General features: G+C 41.6%; 1 long non-coding RNA gene across 1 annotated transcript in view; it reads left to right on the forward strand.

The window, feature by feature from the left end:
• Positions 1 to 21,432, forward strand: part of LOC309836152 — a 187,078-nt gene that overhangs the window by 98,516 nt on the left and 67,130 nt on the right. Inside the window, exons 4-5 of the long non-coding RNA XR_014298107.1 lie at positions 16,505 to 16,583; positions 21,126 to 21,162. This is a non-coding gene — a long non-coding RNA (uncharacterized lncRNA). The remainder of the gene's footprint in view (positions 1 to 16,504; positions 16,584 to 21,125; positions 21,163 to 21,432) is intronic.

Consider the following 21,432-nt stretch of genomic DNA (forward strand, 5'->3'; position numbering starts at 1 on the left):
ACTTCCCCAGTGGCACAGTTAAGAATCCACCTGCCAGTGCAGGGGACATGGGTTCGAGCCCTGGTCTGAGAAGATCCCACATGCCGTGGAGCAACGCCTGTGGGCCACAACTACCGAGCCTGCACTCGAGCCCGCGAGCCACAGCTACTGAGCCTGTGTGCCACAACTACTGAAGCCTGTGCTCTAGAGCCCTCGAGCCACGACTACTGAGCCCACGTGCCACAACTACTGAAGCCCATGTGCCTAGAGCCCGTGCTCCACAACAAGAGAAGCCATTGCAATGGGAAGCCCGCGCACCTCAATGAAGAGCAGCCCCCGCTCGCCGCAACTAGAGAAATCCTGCGCGCAGCAATGAAGACCCAACACAGCCAAAAATAAATAAATTTAAAAAATATATATGTAAAAAGAATAGTGTTTTCTGTCATTTTGTTTTTAATTTTTTATCATGCACAATTATCCATTTCATTAGTTGTAAAAATTATTAACTTACTAATTAACAAATACATCATTAAGTACCCATATGCTTTACTTGGGTATAAATAAATATAGAGAGAAAAATCACGAAATTATTATTCCCAAATTTAATCTTTGTTGTCTCTGGATAGTAATGTATTGATTTTATTTAACTCTTTAATCGTTTTATTCATTTCCATTTTTTTCCAAATTAATTCAAATTTATAAAAATTAAGGGAGGGTATTAGACATACTTAACGCTGATGAAATTCATAAAATGTGAAAATCAGACTTCATCTAGAGTGTAGATTTGGTTTCACTGTAACGTTACATACAGAACAAAGAAAGTGGAGGGGGAAATAAATCTGCGTGCTCTCAGAAAGGTAATATGTCCAGGTAATACCAACTCTTCATTTCTGGTTGTGACACTGTTTATGCGATTTTTCTGAATCACTTCATAAGGCCTTAGTGGATTAAACAGAGTTTGTAGGTGTGTTGAACGGGTTATTATGGGTCCGGAGTGTGTATCGATGTGCCTGGTAAGGAAAATAAAACTGGGTGGAAGGATACGTTTGCTTTTTGAAAGGGGGCAGGGAGAGGCAGATAAAGAGATGCTGCAGATTGAGCTGCTTTGCAGGGGGAGAATGTCCCAGCCTGGCTTTGACGAGGCCAGTTAGGAGCACCCAGAAGACTGGTGCTTTCACTGCACAGAACAGAGACTTTCACTGCAGACCAGCAAACATTTTGCGACTTTGGCCTGAACGCCTGTGAATTGTGATGTAGGCCACGCGCTGAAGTTCTAAGAAAGATCTGTGTTTCTTGCAAGCAGAACAATAAAATGATGCTGGTGGGTGATTTGTTCCCGGAATGTTGCGCCTCCGTCAGTTCTTGGAAAACACCTTTCTGAGCCTCTGCCTTGCTGTCCCAAGAGCATCCATGGCCTGGAGCCTGGGGAGGGGACGGCATGGGGGTGATTAAAAAAAAGAGCATTAGACTGAGGTCTCCCTCTCCATCTCCACAGGCTTAGGTGAATTCCACTAAAAATTGTATTGTTGTCACGAAAATGACACCAATTCGCCCTGCTGTCTATTATCTCTAAGGCGCTAGTATTTTAGCAACTGAATATTAAAATTTGAAATGCAGTGTAACTGCTTTCCGCAGCTCAACAAAAGCTTTCCTTAAGTAACATTATAGTAACTATTTACAAACGTAGGGAGAACATTTCCAACAAACCTTACTTTTTATGGCATCTACAATTTTTAGTATATTATTGTAGTCTCCTACTCGTAATCTATAGCTTTTAATGAATTTTATTCTCCTCTGTTCTTCTTTCCCTATTCCCCGTGTGTGTGTGTGTGTGTGTGTGTGTGTGTGTGTGTACACATACGTATCCTTCATTGTTTTCTGTTCTTAACATTTTTATGTCCCTTTATTGGAACACATTGTCTCAAAATCCTATAGATAATATAATTATCTGTAGGATTCATAAGGAAAAGATGTTCTAATCCTCCTTAAATAGAAGAAAAAAACTCACGAGAAAATACTTCAGAACACCTCCTAGGGAAATGGTGAGTTAGTGCCTGAATGCTGTAATGTATTAAGTATTAGCTAACAAAGTTTGTTTAAGAAAGATCATCTCAGCCTAATTTAAGTGTAATTCTAAGATAAGATAACATCCCTTGTAGAATGAAGGCTGTGGAGAGTTGAGGACCTGTCTGGAGGATCATTGAGTTGAACATTCGTATAACAGGTTGGGGACCTTGAAAGGAATGCACATTTGTGTCACTGGAGGACTTCAAAACTAGTGTCAAATGAATCTTTCCAGGCAAGGGAAGTGCTAATGTCTGAAAGGAGTACGCAGCCTACTGCACAGTACGCTGTGTCTATACAGCCCCTGCTGCTATGTGATAGTTATTATTGTCCAAAAAGAGGAATAAAAACTAGCACAGAGTTCCCATTTCTGGAATACACAAACTAGGGTTGGAGAGAACAGACACTTTCAAAGTCATTTCAAGGACTGATGTTTTAATACGTTTTAAAAAGAAATCAAATAGCTTCTTAAATGAAAGTGTAAGGTAAAGCAAGAGTTAAATTTTAGGCTGGAAAAAACTAAAGTCCTTCTACAATGTAGTGCTTCTCCGAAAGTAAAAAACTTAGATGAGGGCTTCCCTGGTGGCGCAGTGGTTGGGAGTCCGCCTGCCGATGCAGGGGACACGGGTTCGTGCCCCGGTCCGGGAGGGTCCCACATGACGCGGAGCGGCTGGGCCCGTGAGCCATGGCCGCTGGGCCTGCGCGTCTGGAGCCTGTGCTCCGCAACGGGAGAGGCCACAGCGGTGAGAGGCCCGCGTACTGCAAAAACAAAACAAAACAAAACAAAAAAACTTAGATGAACTGTAAAGATCAAAAAGTGGGTGATCAAATGATGACATCAGAGAAGATGAAAAATCGTATGAATGTAGTAATGTCTGGAAATTGTTGAGCTGATTCGGGCAGGAGGAAAGATACCAAAAGCAGATAACGGGGTGGTGATTAAGTGCCTGGGTCTCCCGCAAGACAGTGTGCGGGTCAATAGTTAACTTTGGTTCTAGCTAGAAATACTGGTGCGTTGGCGCGGAGGATCCAGAAATCTTCAAAGAAGCATACGCAAAGATTTCTAAAAAAACTACTGGAAAGCTTGTAAACCTGTAACACACACACACACACACACACACACACTCACACACACTAAAGAGTTCTCAACCAACCCCCTGATTATGCTGTTCATAATTGAAATGAATTCTGGGAATATTATCTCTGTTCGTGGATTGGTGCACAGAATGTTGATGGAGGGACATCTCTGATGGAAAAGTCAGAGGAAATTGTTATGTGATTCTGCAGAGACTGTTGATTGCTTATCAAATTCTTCAGCTGGAAAGCCACTCCTTTGCAGAGCACGTGGCATCTCTGCGTTGTGGTCTGAGCGATGTCAAGGGTGCCCACCAAATACAGTTTAGATGGGTCAGCCATGTGGCCACGATACCTGATACCCGCTGATAACAGCCCTCCCCAGGACGATGCATCTCGTTGGAATTTGAAGTGACCTTTGGCTCACTGTATATCTGGGGAGGTGAGATTAAACACAAGGAGGTAAATGAATGTTCTAGAGGTGTTACGTGTTGTAACGGAAAAAGTATAAGCCTCAAAATTGAAACAAAATGAAATAAGCTCTCCCCCTCCCAGTTGGATGTGAAAGGCAGCTTCACCTGGACCTAATTTAGGACCTGGGACTTGCCACCCCCCAACTTCATCTGTGAAGGGGGAATGATAATACCAATCTGACATTATTGGGAAGATTACATAAGACAATGTAGGGAAACCACCTGACTTACGGTAGGTGTTCAATATAGGATTGCTATAACTATCAAGTGAACGGTACAAACAATAACTGGAAATGGTTTCTGTGCAGTTCTTTGGATGAGATCTGTCGCTACTACTATCAGCTAGTTAGGAGACTAGGATTCTTCCTAGGTCCAGAGTTTGACACAGAACAAGGCAAGAATCTGCTCCTTCTATATGAATTATATTTTAGTTGAATCTGTACACTATCTATACTTTTTAATAAGTTTGAGAAAAGGATAATTTATCTCTCGGTATAGACCTTAAACATGCATTTATAGGGAAATTTATCTTTGGGTGGGCTTCAAAGCAGATTGACCTGATTTAAATCATCCCTAGATGTGTGATCTTGGGACTACATTTCTTTGTTTCTCGATGTATAAGAGGACGATAATAATAATAATAATACTTACATCACAAGGTTGTTGTACATGCACTAAAATATGTTAGTACATGTAAAGCAGATGTGGGCCTGACATGGAGTAAGTGCCTCATAAATGGCAGGGGGAATTATTTTGTTATTGAAAAGTTGCCCTCAGGATATAAGAGAGATTTAAGAAGCGCACATGTGCTAATGCATTAGCTGTATATCTCGCATAAACAGGTGGGTCCCTGCCTGCAGACATGACCTTAGTGTCATGGTCATAGAGCCACCATCACCTGCCAACTCACTGTTGGCAACAGGTAGTGTCTTTCAAGGGTGCAGCTGTGAAAATTCATCCAGTCCAGAGGGTTGTCATAATTCCTGTAACCTCCTTTAACACCTAATGGGACAGGACCAAATGCTTTATTGGTCAAAAAAGCTTCATTTAGCTGGTACTCCCACAATCTGCCCAAAGAAAGAAGACCAAAGTCACATCGAGAGAGAGAAGTTTGTAATTCTCCCATTATGTACAATTTGTGGTCTAAAATCCATAAATATAATTTGGACCTCACCCTCTTGGGCTGGAAATATTTAATTACCTAGATTTGGCTAGTTTAGTAATTCATCTGGGTAAAGTGGAATTGGAAGCGATCTCCTCCTTTAAATAGTCCCACTGCCTTTAGAACCATCTTGGTGCTGGTGTTGGTTATAGGGACGGTACCCAGGTATTGCCGACACTCGCTGGTTGCCCAGGAATGGCCTTCTTCGGTGACTATGAGCAAAGGTGACTGAGTCTTCCCTGGGATAGGTGACGAGCTCAGGGCAGGCACCTGAGTCAGGCAAGTCCAATTGCAGTGTTTGTAGATCAGACCTAAGACCCCCAGAAGACACTAGAACTCAGAGGTGAGTGCCCTGCGGTGCCCACCCCTCCTACCTCTGTTATCCGACTCCTTCTCCCCGTGATGGGCGCTTGAAATCCCTCCCAAATCTTGTCCTTTTCCTTAGGCTGGTCAGCTTTGGATTCTCACAGCAATAGTTTTGCAGAATTTATTTTTTTTTAAATTATACTTGTAGGCTGCAACGTAAGGATACAGACCAAAGCGTGGTAGGAGATCAGAATGTTAAATCAAAGAAATAATTTGTTTAATTTTAAAGCCTTCTTAAATTTATAAAGGGATGACCTTATGGTTTTATATCTTCCTATATTTTTTGAAATGATGTGATTTGCACAGAGATATAAGACTATTGTGTAAAATAGATATTGGATAGAATAAAACAAACCATGAACTTTCAACCCAACGTTGTAAACTGTAAAATAATATTGCAGAACATTCTGCAAGAGTTTATGTTTAAAATTCAAAGTTAGTTTACCTTAGCATCTGTTTTCCTGCGGGGTGAAAATACTATATTCTTATAACCTCTTAAACTTAGAACAAGATAAAAGGACGTACATTAGTTGTTCATAAAAGTTGTTTCTTACTACTTTCAATCCTTTTTTTTTTTTTTTGGTCATGAGACATTCAATTCACCATGAATAGGTATGTTTAAATATTTGGGAAGATTCTTTTCCCCTTGAATATAAACTGTAAGTTCTCATGATGCCATGTGGTGGAGCTGGTGGACAAAGTTTAAGGCATTGTTTTCATTGTTTTGCTGGTTGCCATGTTTGAGGTTTTATTTTTTACCACATTTATTACCATGTTAAGTCTGATAAATTTCCTGTGAAACCTACTGTTTACTTTTGTATTTCTCTTCGAAATTCTCATGCATAGTCTTAGTGGCTTAGTTCTCGCAGAGTTGCAGCAATAAATAATAGCCATAATGATTTTTCAGTCAGAGGTGATACCTCTTCAGAGAAGGCAAGTTGTGGGACATCCTGCAGCCTCAGTTACTATACAGGTATTTGGAAAGTAGGATGGGGTTTCGTCGGGCATAACATCATAGCGCATCCTTTAAGTGAATGCATGTACTTAGGGTTTAGATACTCAGAGAAGATTCATTACATGTATATTTCATTCACTCACTGTTCCTCAAAGAAAACAATCAATATTATTCTAAAACTAGCATGTTAATAATTTGAAATCAAGAAACATTTGTTCAGTTAGTCTGTGGAACAGGGCTCCTGGAGACCTGCTCAGCTTTGTTCGATACAACTTTTATTACATTAATACAACGATGAGAAAAGAAGAGATGCCTGTGTAACAGGCAGAATTATACCAGGTTGTGTGAGAATATAAACATTAATAAAATAATTTTATTTCATAGATAGAGCTTATAATCTGTTCTTTAAAATAACACAAGTTTATAAAAAAGGTTAAATTAAACTGAATATTAAAATATTATTCCAGAACAGAATTAAGGGCCTGTCACAGGAAAATAGATATTTGGGAACCAAATGAATTTTAGGAACACGGCTTGGAGTATGAATAGGAATTTGTGTTGTGCAGAAAGAATAAGAGGGTGCAGACACAAAATTAACAGCCATCTGTATACTTCTGATTATAAATGAAAAGCAAAAAGTTCTTAAAAAACGCTTGATTGAATAATATCATTCATTGAGTTACTGAAAACCAATGGCTACACAAAATGTTTAGATGCATTTAAGATACAGTAGGCCTGAGTATATGGGGTTTTCCCCAAAACATCTAAAAATATAAAGATAAATATTTTCCCTCTATAGACAGAGCACATGGTTTTTAAAAAGAGTCACATCCAATTAAATACTGTCAGTTAATTATAAACTAATTCTTGGCTATAAAATTTAACGTAACATATATTACTTGAGTATTACAGAGAGACTAAATGTCTCCAGAAGGAATTAGCTCTTACCACATGTTCCAGGATCAAGGGCATCAGGTAGTGTCATCGCAAACCAAGAAAAGTTAAAGGGAAAATGAGTTTTCCTCCAAAATTTGTTGAAGATCACACTAGCAGCAATGTTAGAACGAGCCCAGTAAGAAATAACAGGAGCCATTTGTAGAGTCAGCTACGCATTCAAAGCCCAGGGTTTACTGACTGCCCACGGTAACCCTGGGCTGCACCTAATCCTTTTACTAATAAGGAAACTTTGCCTCGAGACAGTCGTAATGTGCCCAGGATCCTAACTGAGCCTCAGCTTCATATCTGTCTGACACAAATCATATTCTTTTTTTTTTTTTTTTTTTTTTTGCGGTACGCGGGCCTCTCACTGTTGTGGCCTCTCCCGTTGCGGAGCACAGGCTCCGGACGCGCAGGCTCAGCGGCCATGGCTCACGGGCCCAGCCGCTCCGCGGCATGTGGGATCTTCCCGGACCGGGGCACGAACCCGCGTCCCCTGCATCGGCAGGCGGACTCTCAACCACTGCGCCACCACGGAAGCCCACAGATTCTATTCTTTTAACCACAATGCAGATAGATTTAATTCTGAGTCCTGGGTAACTAAGACTGGGGATGTCATTAACAAGAGGAGAAACAGAATTGGGAAGAAATAGGATGAGTTTGGTTTAAAACATGTATAATTATATTTTTAGCAGGAAGACAGCATAAGGAACATGCAGGCCATTACATCGCACAAGTGCACAAATGTTTAACAAGCAACGATTCAGCATAAATTACATAGCAGGGACTTCAATAGATATTGAAGCTTCAAAGCATAAGCTGAAAATCAAGGGGTGAAGAGAGACACGTGAAACAACTACAGAAGGGCACTGGGAGTGTTTTAATGGACTCTAAGTGTATTCTATATGGGAATAAAAGGAGGTGTAGCTAATTCTGACTAGGCACAAGTATAGTATAAGGACCAAGATTTTTTTGGCCACACTGTGTGGCATGCAGAACTTCCCTGACCAGGGATCGAACCCGTGCCGCCTGCAGTGGAAGTGCGGAGTCTTTTTTTTTTTTTAAATAAATTTATTTATTTTTATTTTTGGCTGCATTGGTTCTTCGTTGCTGCGTGGGCTTTCTCTAGTTGCGGCAAGTGGGGGCTACTCTTCGTTGCAGTGCGCAGGCTTCTCATTGCAGTGGCTTCTCTTGTTGCGGAACACGGACTCTAGGCACGTGGGCTTCAGTAGTTGTGGCACACGGGCTCAGTAGTTGTGGCGCACGGGCTTAGCTGCTCTGTGACACGTGGGATCTTCCTGGACCAGGGCTTGAACCCATGTCCCCTACATTGGCAGGCGGATTCTTAACCACTGTGCCACCAGGGAAGTCCTGGAAATGCAGAGTCTTAACCACTGGACCACCAAGGAAGTCCGGTACCAAGATTATTAATACACAATCTTGTAAGCGTGAGTGAAGGAAGGCTTCATCCAAGAGGCAACATTTGAGCTGGGTCTCAAAAATGAATAGGAGTTTAGTAGGCCCATAAGGTAGTGGGCGAGAGGAGGAAAATTCTAGTCAAAAGAAATAATTTCTAATGCAATAGTTTTGTGATATGGAGGTCATCATATGATTCTCTTAAGGTCAAACAACTACTTAGTGAAAAATTCAAGATATAGCTCTGGCATTGGCAAACCGCAGCCCAGGGTGAAATAAGACTTTCTGCCTGTTTTGTAAATAAAGTTTGACTGGAATGCTGCCACCCTCATTTGTTAGGTATTGTCTATGGCTGCGTCTACCCTGCAGTAGCAGAAGAGAGTATTTGCAACAGAGACTGTGTAGCCAGCAAAGCCTAAAACATTTACTCTTTGGCCCTTTAAGAAGAAGTTTGCCAACACCTACGCTAAGATCTCAGTTCAGCCTTTTCTTCAGTACACCACTCCGAGGACGATATTGGTGGCAGTGCAGGGCGACATGTAAAATAGGTTATGATCAGATATATATTTTGAAAGTGACCATCATAATGGTGACATTTAATATCCTAAAATTAAACGAGGCCTCTAAAATTCAGCTCTCACGCAATGTAGGAGAGCATCGGCAAAGAATCCAAGGGCATATCCACGTTTAGGAACCAGGGTCAAGGAGAGAAGGTCCAGCGAAACCGGCAGGAGGAGAGGAGAAGTCAGAAACCACAGGAAATGAAACGGAGCGAATTCAGAGGCCGGAGTGATGAATCCCAGCTGGAGAAAGTCCAAGGGGTGGAGAAGACTTGCATTTGGGATTTGAAGCTCCCTAAAAGTCCCCTTAGCTGATGGAGTCACAAATTCTGGTAACACTTTTTTTCAACTGAAAAAAAAAAAAATCTCCTCATGGAGCAAAATTTCACGAGGTACTATTTACATGCAATTTTCATTATATTGTATTACACATTTTACAAATGGGAATCAGAAGTTCTTGTTTGCATGTGACACATGATTAGAGAAACGGTGGAGGCACTCTCAGGAATGAGCTCAGAGTTAGACGGCCTGAAATGTCTAAGAGTTTCCAAGGGTGAAAAACAGATCACGTAAAAAGAATGAACTACCAGATTGGCCCTGGATTTCTCAAACAGCAGTGCCTCAAGCTAGAAGACAATGGAACAAAACCTTAAAATGCTGAGGGAATTTAGAATTTCATACCTAGCCAACTATCAATCAAGAATGAGTATAATAAAGACATTTTCAGACATGCAAGTTCTCGAAAAAATGACCTGCCAAGTACCATTTCTCAGGGAACTCTGGAAAATGTCTTCCCCTAGACTGAAAAGTAATCCTAGAGAGAGAAAGTCACAGGACCAAGGGGACAGAATCCAAATCAGAGCAGAAGTCAAGGGAATTCTTTTGGCAAAGGTAGAAAGAAGTCCAAGACTGACTGCGGCAGCACTAGAGCGCCTGGGCTTTTGGAAAAGAAGCATCAGTAACAACAAGCTTGTGCATTTGCCCTTCAGCAGTTACTAAGGGCCTAACACCAGGCACTTGCTGGGGAGAAAATATTAACACATAATAATACACGTGTTTAATTGTTTAAAGAATTTCAAGAAGGATGTTACTACCCTGGTTTCATATACATTTCCTTCTGTGCTCTCACAAAATTTTAACATTATAGAAATTAAGATAAAGGACTGTGGTTGTATTTCTGTATTCCATTTGTATTGAAGAATTTCTTAACTCAATTAATCGACTGAAAGTGAAGTCATATCGCTAAGTAGAAATCTGGGGATACGGCCATATGCTTTTTAATGTGTAGTTTCAGGAAATACCACCCAGGAGCTTCCTTGTGTTCACCTGTAGTTTTCAAATAAGCCTATGAGAGGAAGTATTTGGGGGGAGATTTTCAGTTAAGCGATGGCGGGAGGGGTGTCATGAGTCTGGGGTCTGAGCCCTAGAGGGCTGACCCGTGATGCTGGAGGTCAGGGGAATGTGGGCAGTCGTATCAGAGTCCCAGCAGCCTCCCATACCATGAACAGTAAGCTCTGCTCTTCCTCGTTCTCTCTGGATAAACGGTTTAAAATCCCTACCTCAAGTCTGTCCTAAATGAATCCAGGCAGCATTAACATTTTTTTTTTTTTTTTGCGGTACGGGGGCCTCTCATTGCTGTGGCCCCTCCCGCCGCGGAGCACAGGCTCTGGACGCGCAGGCCCAGTGGCCATGGCTCACGGGCCCAGCCGCTCCGCAGCATGTGGGATCTTCCCGGACCGGGGCACGAACCTGTGTCCCCTGCATCGGCAGGCAGACTCTCAACCACTGCGCCACCAGGGAAGCCCAGCGTTAACTTTTTATTAAGTGCCAAAGAACAACACCAGCTCTCCTCTGTGGTTTTAGATTGTGGTCATGCAGGATGGTGGCCGGCCCCACTGAAAAAAACTGCAAAATACTGCTGCATTATTTCTCGGTGATCATACATTCTTGCTGGACACAGAGGTGACAGCTGCCACGTCATTTTGACGGCTTCACTGCCAATCTTAAAACAGCTAAACAAATGCATATATACTTGTTCATAAAACAAAATGTAAGTCACAGGCTCCGAATCAGTCTTTCAAAGTGAAAACTTAAGAGCGATCCAGAACATAACTGCTGAAACCTGAGGATTTATACGGTTTTCGTTCTTTAAAGAGCCATGTATAAAAAACGTTCATAGAAACAGCAAATATCAAAAGAAGCATTAGAAAGCATTACACTGTTATTAACTATTCAGAAGGAAAATGAATAAATGAGAAAGAAAGCTTACTTGTTCTTAATACTATTGAAGTTTGATTAGAGGTCATATAAGCCCAGCACATTTTGGTCCCAAATTGGGGTGATGCTCTTAGGACATTCACTGAATTGTAACTGGGGAGGGGGTTTATGGAGGGGGTAAAAGTTAACATTTAAAAAGTACATTAGGGCTTCCCTGGCGGCGCAGTGGTGAAGAGTCCGTCTGCCAATGCAGGGGGACACGGGTTTGAGCCCTGGTCCGGGAGGATCCCACATGCTGCAGAGCAGCTAAGCCCATGCGCCACAACTGCTGAGCCTGTGCTCTAGAGCCCGCGAGCCACAACTACTGAGCCCACGTGCCACAACTACTGAAGCCAGCGCGCCTACAGCCCGAGCTCCTCAGCAGGAGAGGCCACTGCAACGAGAAGCCCGCGCACTGCAACGAAGACCCAGTGCAGACAAAAAAAGAAATAATAAATAAATAAAATTTTTAAAAAGTGCATTAAAAAATTCTTTCTCTAGTCTCAACTGGTGGGTGATCTTGCCCTTCAGGGGACATTTGGAAATTCCTGGAGACAGTTTTGGTTGTCTTCCCACTGAGTGGGGGATTGCCATGAGTATTACCACTATCTAGTAGGCAAATGCCAGAGATGCTGCTAAACAAAAAATTATCCAGCAAGATATTCATGATGCCGAAGTTGAGAAACCCTGTTTTGTCCAGAGGTCACGGATTCATGGGCTCTTCAGTTAGGGAGGGACTTGGAGCATGAATGTCCTAATCTACCATACAGATTCCTATAATGCCGCAATCCCATGAGGCAGTCTTTTTTGAGGTTAGAATTATTGATGTTTTGTTTTCCTGTGTCATTTGTTCCCGTCGACCACGTCTATGAAAAGACCAAATTTAAGTTTTTTTAAAATGCAGCTCATACTACATAAATGGTCAATCATTGATTGGCCTTAAATTAATAATCACCTGGCCCAGATTTACCCAAGCATTTCCACTTGACGTTTGAAGCTCAGAGTCATGCCCTCTTCAGCATCTTAGACGCTGGAAAGCACTTCATCAAGCGCTAAAGTTAATTAACATGCCTACGTGAAACGTGGGTATCTTTAAGTATAGAGTCGTAGGCTCTTTACGTGAAGAAATGTTTTCAAGGTGAGAACACCTCAGAGCGCGTGGCACTGGATGTGAGATACCTCCCCAAGCAAAATCCGTAAGAAAGTAGCTTGTTAAAGCGCGTGAATGAAAATTTAAGTGCAAGAGTAACCAGAATTCTCTGCTAGGTTGCCAAGGATGCAACAGTGATACTGTTGCATCCTTGGGCTTAAATTTCCCGCAAACTAATTCAATCCTGCCCTTCCTCAGAAATAAGTTTTTCCTTTAAAAATTTTTTTAAGCTACAATACATCAAAGGGTTGTATTCCTAGGTGACAGTGGACATCCCATCCCACTCTAAAAAGTTGGCTGACATCCCCTGGTGAACGGGGGTCTACACCTCTGTCGTGATCAGGGTTTGACAGTCCTGTATTTTCAAAATAACTCCAGAGGGGCTTCCGTGGTGGCGCAGTGGTTGAGGGTCCGCCTGCCGAGGCAGGGGACACGGGTTTGTGCCCCGGTCCGGGAAGAGCCCACATGCCGCGGAGCGGCTGGGCCCGTGAGCCATGGCCGCTGGGCCTGCGCGTCCGGAGCCTGTGCTTCGCAATGGGAGAGGCCACAACAGTGAGAGGCCCGCGTACCGCAAAAAAAAAAAAAAATACTCCAGAGAGTTCCTTGGCCTTGGGAGGAGGCTATTTGCCAGTGAAAAACACTCCAGGGCCTCCATCTCTGCTTCTGCAGTTGACGGTTGGACTGGCTGAATTCTCGAAGTCTCTTTCCACCCTGCAACTCAGTGAAGCTACACATGAGAGCCTGGGAATGGAAATAACGCTGTCCTCATGCCACAGGAAAATTCAAAGTTGAATTTTAAAAACAGCACTTGACAGGAGGCATAGAATCAAATCAACTATTTTTCTTTTCATTTTCTTATTTTTCCCCCTTTTCGAGAAGTCTTGATACCAAGGGAACTATCAGCCGTCCTTATAAAAACAAAACACAAAAAATAGATGAATTCACTTTAGCTTCTTATTGTTTGAGTCATACTTTGAAAATCACTCATAGGGCACACCCGCTCTGGGCGTCCAGGCAGACATTTTAAAAGGAGGAGATTTTTGGTCCATGAAGTAAGACTAGAGATATTCATCTCTGTTCACTAACTGTCTAGACATGGGAAACATCTGGGAAAAAGACCAGTATTTTCATATAAATTTCCTTCCATGCTTCTTCTAGGCTGTGCTCAGGAAACTGCTTACTGCTGGTCTCCCTGATAAAAATCGTCAGACTCACAACCTCTTTCCTTTATGTGCTTATCAGCTCCTTCTTTCTGCTACCTTCCTAATCAATGTAAAAGGGAAAGAATTCTTTTTTTTTTTTCAAACTGATCATCTGTGCAAACATTTTCCTCTGTTCAATGGACTTTTGCATATACTTTGAGTTGCAAAGGCTGTCACTTTCTAAATCCTCCTGAATATGCTAGCTCAGTCAAGAAAATGTGTTTTCTGTCCTGACATTATTGTAACACAGGTGCCTGGTCTCAGCCTGAGCCGTAAGAATCCTTGGTGATTTGACTCTCCCTCGTCCACAGAGAGTTTCCTGATCACCCAACCTCTCAGAGAGCCCTCACTGCCTAACCCATAGCAACCACTGTTTTAATTAATTGGTCCTGACAGCGTGTTTCCCTTGTATTAGATTTTTTTAAAATGTGGATATGCCTTGTTGACTCAGGTGGTTGCGAGAGGACAGATCCCGCAGTGCATACGAGTGTGTATGCTCCTAAAGACGTTCCATACACGTGGTCGATTCCTGATGCAACCATATTTCATGCCCAGTAGAACGGATGGATTGCAGGCCCCTCCCTTTGACATTCACCGCAGTGAACCCATGGAAAGGAGGAAATGCTTGAAAATCTGTACATGATCCTTGCTACAACTGATGGCGTAGCCTAAATCTGTTTCATTGTTCAAGTCCACATGGCAGAACTGTACTTTGAAGACATAATGATTTTTATCAAGTGGGTTGTGAATGATTGAACACTGGTGTTGGAAAGAGTCTGAGAGATCACCTGATGAAGTGGTTCCCAGAGCAAAGTTGTAAGACAGTTTCTAAACGCAGTCGTGTAATGCAGTTCAGACTAAAAACATCAAGACTCTCTGCTTTTGACTAAAGTTACATCCATTAAGGATGGTAACAATGATTATTTCATCCTCATACGAAACCCTGATTAGTGAGTTAGGTAGACAGACATATCTATTACTGATTAATAAAAGGTAGATAGATTTTATTACTATTGTATTATTATTAATAACTACAAGCCAATAAGCACAAAAACATACTTAAAAGTATAGCTGTTACAGAGGAAGAAAAGAGAATGTAAAGAATTGTGGTGCTGGAGAAGTGATCGACCGTACATCTAGCCAAGCCTTATTTAGATGGGGCGTAAAAAATCTGAAATCCAAAGAAATTAATATTTGAGGGCACAGAGGTGAAGTTGGCAGGACTCACATCCCGTAACTATAAATTAGTTGCTTTTACAGTTTATCTTTTTATAGCCTTTTAGGAATGAACCAATAACCAAGTTAAAAAAAAAGTAAGATGACAAATCCTTTGAGATGCTAAAGCTGTCTGAGAATGGGGTAAGAGTTGTGCTGAAAGAAAGTCATCAAGAGTGAGCTTTCATCCCTGAGTTTAAAGTATAATTCATTAGACACCTAGTGGGAAGCAGCCGCATTGCACAGGGAGATCAGCTCGGTGCTCTGTGACCACCTAGAGGGGCGGGATAGGGAGGGTGGGAGGGAGACGCAAGAGGGCGGGGATGTGGGGATATAAGTATACGTATAGCTGATTCACTTTGTTATACGGCAGAAACAAACACAATGTAAAGCAATTATACTCCAATAAAGATGTTAAAAAAATAAATTTTAAAAAATACGTTTTTAAAATGTGAAAGTAGTTTGCAAAACTGTGTAGAGCATGGATCTGCTTGGGTTGTAGATCTTACACATGAAGAGAAAATTTCTGGAAGGATACGTAAGAAATTATTGATGATTTTTTTTTTTATGCTGGTTTTTTTTTTTAACTTTTTTTTTTTTTTTTTTTGCGGTACACGGGCCTCTCACTGTTGTGGCCTCTCCCGTTGCGGAGCACAGGCTCCGGACGCGCAGGCTTAGCGGCCATGGCTCACGGGCCCAGCCGCTCCGTGGCATGTGGGATCTTCCCGGACCGGGGCACGAACCCGTGTCCCCTGCATCGGCAGGCGGACTCTCAACCACTGCGCCAGCAGGGAAGCCCTTTTTTTAACATTTTTGATGATGATTATTTGTGAGGAGTGAAATGATGGAGTACTTTATCTTTCACTTTATAGTTTCCTGTGTTGTTGAAATTGTCATAAGCATGCATGACTTTTATAATTTGTTTAATAAAACATTTTAAAAGACTAAAAAAATAATAAAGTATAATTCATGTTAAATAGTTTATCGACATGATGAATTATAACGTTTGCATTCATAATTTTTCTTTGTTCTGTAGGAAAGTTAATAATTAAAAAATCTTATGGAAATGGTTAGTGGGGAAAATATCACTGATGTATTGAGACAGTGGTGTTTGGTCAGGTACAGGGCTGGTGTGGAGGGTAGATTTCTTTATGAAAGACTAAAGTGATGAATTGCAGGAAGTAGTCAATTAAGAAGAAAAATTTACTCTTTCCATCTCATTTAACTTTTTTTAAATTATGACCATGAACCAGCATGCAATTCTGTTTGGTGAAGCTTAATTTCTATCGCCTTACAGATAATCCACACTGCAGCTGATAGGGTAGAAATTCATACTCAGGGCTGGACTTAGCTCTCAAGAGTTAGTTAGATTTATTGTATGAATAACTACAAATAAAGGAAAATCACTTTCTCTGCTAGCAGATAATGTATTTTAATGACTTTTGGGAGGTTTAAGAGTGTGATTCTCTACCACAATAGTGGGAAGGAGAAAAATTATTTTTTCTCTCTAGCAACTGGTAGCCCTACGTATGAGTACAGAAGACGAACATAAAAAAAAAAAACCCAGCAAATTAATCTTTATGCTCTATATAACTTAGGGAAAATATATATTAACATGTGACCATGTTAAAGTACGACAAAAATAAATAAATTTTTTTAAAAAGCTAAGTTAAAATACCACTGTTTCATTTTTCAGACCATGACCTGTACTTTTTTCCCTGAGGCGTCTAAGCTGAAAATGATCACGGAAGTGAGGTCTCTATACACCAACATTTGTAAGTACATAGAGAAGGAGCCGCAAGGCCATTTAATACTGAGAATTGTTTTTTAAAGATTTCATTAACTGTTTACTTCTAGAAGAAACAAATATTAAAATAAATTTAAAAGCTGTATAATTGGCATGTGATTTTAGAGTACTTTTGCTGGCGAGATGAGAATATTTTAGTATTTCCCCTGAAAGAGCTTAGTTTTAATTTTATTTTTAGCATCTTTCAACCAAGACATCAAATTAAGGTTTTTAAAAGCTCTTTTATTTAGAGGTCATTCTTTGTGATTCAGATCCTCCAGTCAACACGTAATTTCCATGTTCATCATGGAAGCAGTAATATAATTAAATGAAGTCTGCAGACAGGCTCTAGATTTTATTTCAGCCCCAACTGCAGTGTTCTACCACACTCAACTCTTACCAGAAATGCTGAGGTCTAATAAAATGGGAGGATTTAATTAAATCTCCTTTAGAATCCTCCCCAAACTCTGGTTAGGTTTGCTAAACAGTGGAAATAGTCCACATCTGGGTAACAATAATTTGGGACTTCACTAGTGTACCCGGTAGATCATGCTTTAAAGATAGAATTAGATCCAATATACTGGGACTAAGGATCACGAGGAATGATAAACAGGTTTAACTGATAGGTTGATAAATGGCAGTGAAGATGGACCGATAAGTAGACACTTGGTCACTCATTGGACTGTTTATAGAATGAGGCCTTCCATTAATTGAAACTTGAGGTCAGAAATGAATAATTAAGATAGTGCTTTTTAAAATTTTGTTTTGCTTTATTTTGCTTTGAAGAAAATCTCCCTGTTATAGACACCAGTGCATGTTTATCCCATAGCGAATCAGGTTTAGTAAATAATATTTGTATTTTCTTGGAGGTTCTTGATGCTGTAGTAGCGTGGATTGGAATGTCAGTGGTTGTGGTACAGGGCTAAGGATGTAAAGGATTGAGAAAACTGAGGGGATGCTCCTGATGGAATGGGTTCAAGTGCAAGCCCAGCTGTGGAGGTGGAGACGTTGCCAAGGCTGGTCACTGAGAGGAGAAACGCTGCTCTGAGCTGTTGTGGGAGCAGCTTCAACAGACCGGAGCTACTCGTTAATTCTAAGATATTTTGCTTTCAAGAGCAGACCGCTAACCTCAACTCTGCAAAAACCCCTAATTCCACAGTCATAAATACAGTTATAGCTACTGAATATTACTTCATTCCAGGCACATACTAAGCGTGCTTGGTACATTTCAACATCTCATCATCCAAACAACGCTACGTGATGGATTTCGTTGCTATTTGCCATGGATTTCGTTGCTGTTTGCCTCTTACTAAGAGGAAAAGGAGGCACAGAAAGGTTCTGTGATGTGTGAATGGTGATGCAGCTATTAATCACAGTGCTGGGGCTTGGTTCAAATCTGAGTGTCCAGCGTGGGACTCTAGACTCAACCAGTACCATCTATTAGTAAAGAAACTAGCTTCCTTGTGCCTGGAAAGAGCTGTTCTGTCCTCTGGCAGGTGCCCACCCTACACAGAAATAAAATCTCCCTCACCTTTTGCATCCTAATATTTATCCTAATATCATGAACCTAGTATTTTGTCTTCCTTCATGAAGTGAATAATCGTAGAATTTTTACTTGTCTCGTGTATTGGAAATGACATTATTAAACTGTTGATCAGGGCTGATTTTTATCCAACTCAGATGATCTTAAGTAAACATGGGAACTTATTACAAGGATGCTGAGGTGCCTCATAAAACGCAAGACTGGAAAGCAGTCTAAGCTGAGGGACACTGAACGAGGATGGCGTTTTCACATCTTATTCGTGTGTCTCCCTGTGTCTGTCTGTCACTCATTCTCCACATTGGTTTTCTCTGCTTTCCATGCAGAAGGATAAGATTGGGCGAATATAATCTATTCCTTGAATCCAAAATTAAGTTACAAGTTCAGCAGGTATTCCCAGCTTTATAATGACATACGAGTCATTAATTTTACACTGCAATTGGCTTTCCTTCTCATTCCTCAAGAGAAAATGAATTAATGGCTCCCTCTGGACAGTTCTACATAAATGGAATTCTGTTCATCTATTCCATGTTGCCTAAATGATAAGATTTGACTTTGGCGTTAAAGTTATAGTGATAGTAGGGTTGACACTCCAATTTTAAAGGCTCAAAACTGCCAAGTATTTCTCCTTACGTTATATTTCAGAGCCAAGCATGAAATGAAATACTTATTGGGCATCTACTGTGTTCCTAAAGCTATGCTAGCAGGATATAGTTCATAATTCCTGGTCTCCTTCAAATGCGTCTAATTGGGTGGAAGTAGCAAAACCAAAGTATCATGAAAACAAGTATGTGAAATAAATAATAAATAGTATAAAAATTGAAACATACAATTGAAAAATATTTGCCATTGACAGACATGCCCCGTCTCATCTGAGCCTCACAGCAAGCTCTGAGGACAGTGTCGCAGTTCACCGACGCTGAGCTGTCCCCGTGGGGAGTGATCTGCAGCGAGTCCCCGGTTAGAAGTGGTAGAATTGGTCCTTGAGCCGTGCCTTCCAAATCTAACTCCATACCATTTTCCATTTTCCAATGGTTCTGTGGCCTTTAAAGTAATATCAGAGTCCAATAGTCAGGAAATAAGGGGGGGAGGTGGTTAGAAAAACATGAATAGATTTAATGGAATGAGAAATTGAGGAGTATATTAGTTTAGGCTAATAAAAAAAGTGACAGAAGATAAACTCACAAGGAGTTAGCAAAAGAGGACTATTTTAGAGAAAGTCTGCTTGTCTTTGGGCGCTTTTGTCTCTGGAGCTTGGACAGCAGTAAGAGAGAAGCTGGGAAACAGTTTTGGGGACGTGTGTGCGGGTTCCTTAGAAACCAGGCTGGACAGGATTCGTGGAGGTGACCAGGGTGACAGGGATCCGGTAGCCTGATAAGGACAGCCTTGTTCAGGAATCAGCTTACGAGGCCAAACAAGTCACTGACCAGAGAGGTGCAGAGAGGTGTGAGGATTTAGGGACCGGGAAGGAGAATGGGGCAGAGTAAAAACGGAAGTTCTCCGGGACGGAGAACATTGGGAGGCAGAGTCGGTGTCCTGAGTGAAGGTCGCCGAAGACCGTACTGCCCCTCCCCCAGGAACTTGTATCTAAGGAAGAAGGAAGGTCGGAGCCAGGTCAGCCTCAGGACCAGAGCAGGGGTATCACCGACTAGCCAGTACTCTCTTCTATAATTTTCCTTGTAACTGAACATGTCTTTTTTGTAGAAAACCCATTGAATGTGTGTGATGTGCTTGGCCTCCTTCCCTTTCAGTCGTAGAGGTGGCTAATCAGAGTCTGTACCAACCGGCCACAGTGATTGGTTCAGGGAAGGGGCCATAAGCCAACTGGACCAGGCACCACCTTTCTAAGGCTTTTGCTAGAATTTCCTGAAAAAGATGATTTCTTCTCGCTGGATTTGCTGGCTGTAGGGACGTTGTAAGCCCAGAACTGCCACGGGGCCATCTTGCCAGCCTAGAGAGAGAGACCGCCTGCCTGAAAAGGAGGCCAAGAAAATGGGAAACAGAGCCTGGAGGTGAAGAAGAGAAGGCTTCCTGGGGAGATGTTTGCATTCCTGAATCCCTCTATGCCCAAGGCCGTTTGCCCCTTTCTTAGGCAAGGGGGCCAGTATGTCCGCCACCAGATCAAGCTGGTTTGAGTTGAGTTCTGTCACGTGTAACTTTAGCGTCTGCTGATACGGTTAGTAAATGCCCACGGCTTCACCCACCAGGTAGAGTTTAGATTCTGTGTGGGAGGTGATTGTAAGCTAGTGCAACTTTGTGATTTTTTTCAGGGGTGAATTACATTAGGATTCGAAACTAGGACATATTAAACTAGATTTCATGAGATTTCATGTAATATTGTTATATAAAAATGAATGAAGAATGGAAAAAGAAAACAAACCTAAAACTGAAATAAACAGGAAAGAAAGTTCTTAGAGAAATTGCCTGTTTTATTCTACCTTTTATTATAGTTATTTGGTTATTATGGTTCCTTAATGAGGATTTCTATCCCCTGCAGCACAAATATCTGTTGATTTGAAATCAATAGGATTGAATGTCAGTAGCTGTTAAAATGCAAGAGAAAGGAGAATGGCACGGCTGCTTGCTTGGTACCAGACAGTATAAAACCATTTCTAATTTTGTCTTATTTGCACAACGATCCAGTGGGAAAGGCGTTTGAGGAAATTTAAAATGCGGTAGGATAAGTGGCTACCGATGCCACGCAGAGCTGGGATCTCAGCCCACTTCTTTTGCTCTTTCTTTTCTGCGATGGTGCCTCTGTGACCCTCCACATATTAGGAATGGATGCTGACATGAAGTGCAGCACAGAGCCTATGGGACTTCTGCTTCAGTATTGGTCCTAAATCATGAGAACATATTCTGATGGGTTAACTTTATTGGCGGCCCTTGTTTGAGAAGTAAAACCTACTAATGGAAGAAGTCACAAGTGTTAACCTTTCCTCTCTTGTTTAGAAAACGCTGATTTTTTTTTTTCTCTTTCTCTTCCTGTAGGACTTTAGTACCAGAACCAGAAGCCAAGTTTCCTCAGGTATGTGTTACTTTATAACCACTTCAAACAAGAGGCCGTTCTAACTGACAGTAGCTTCAAAAAACGTCTTTCTGGTAAATTAAAGGAGGGCCACTGATCGCTGAAGGTAAACAGGTGATGAAATGCGTCATTAGTACCTCATCCGTAATTCATCTCTCCTGGAGCAGTTGACAGAGCGTCAGGTCGTGAGTCGTGGGCGCTCAGAAGTGCAGGCTCTGGGGTCAGCCAGGCAGATTCATCACAACCCAGGGTAAAGCGCAGCCTGTCTCT

Source organism: Grampus griseus (assembly GCF_964374135.1).
Source record: "Grampus griseus genome assembly, chromosome: 18".
NCBI classification, from domain to species: domain Eukaryota; kingdom Metazoa; phylum Chordata; class Mammalia; order Artiodactyla; family Delphinidae; genus Grampus; species Grampus griseus.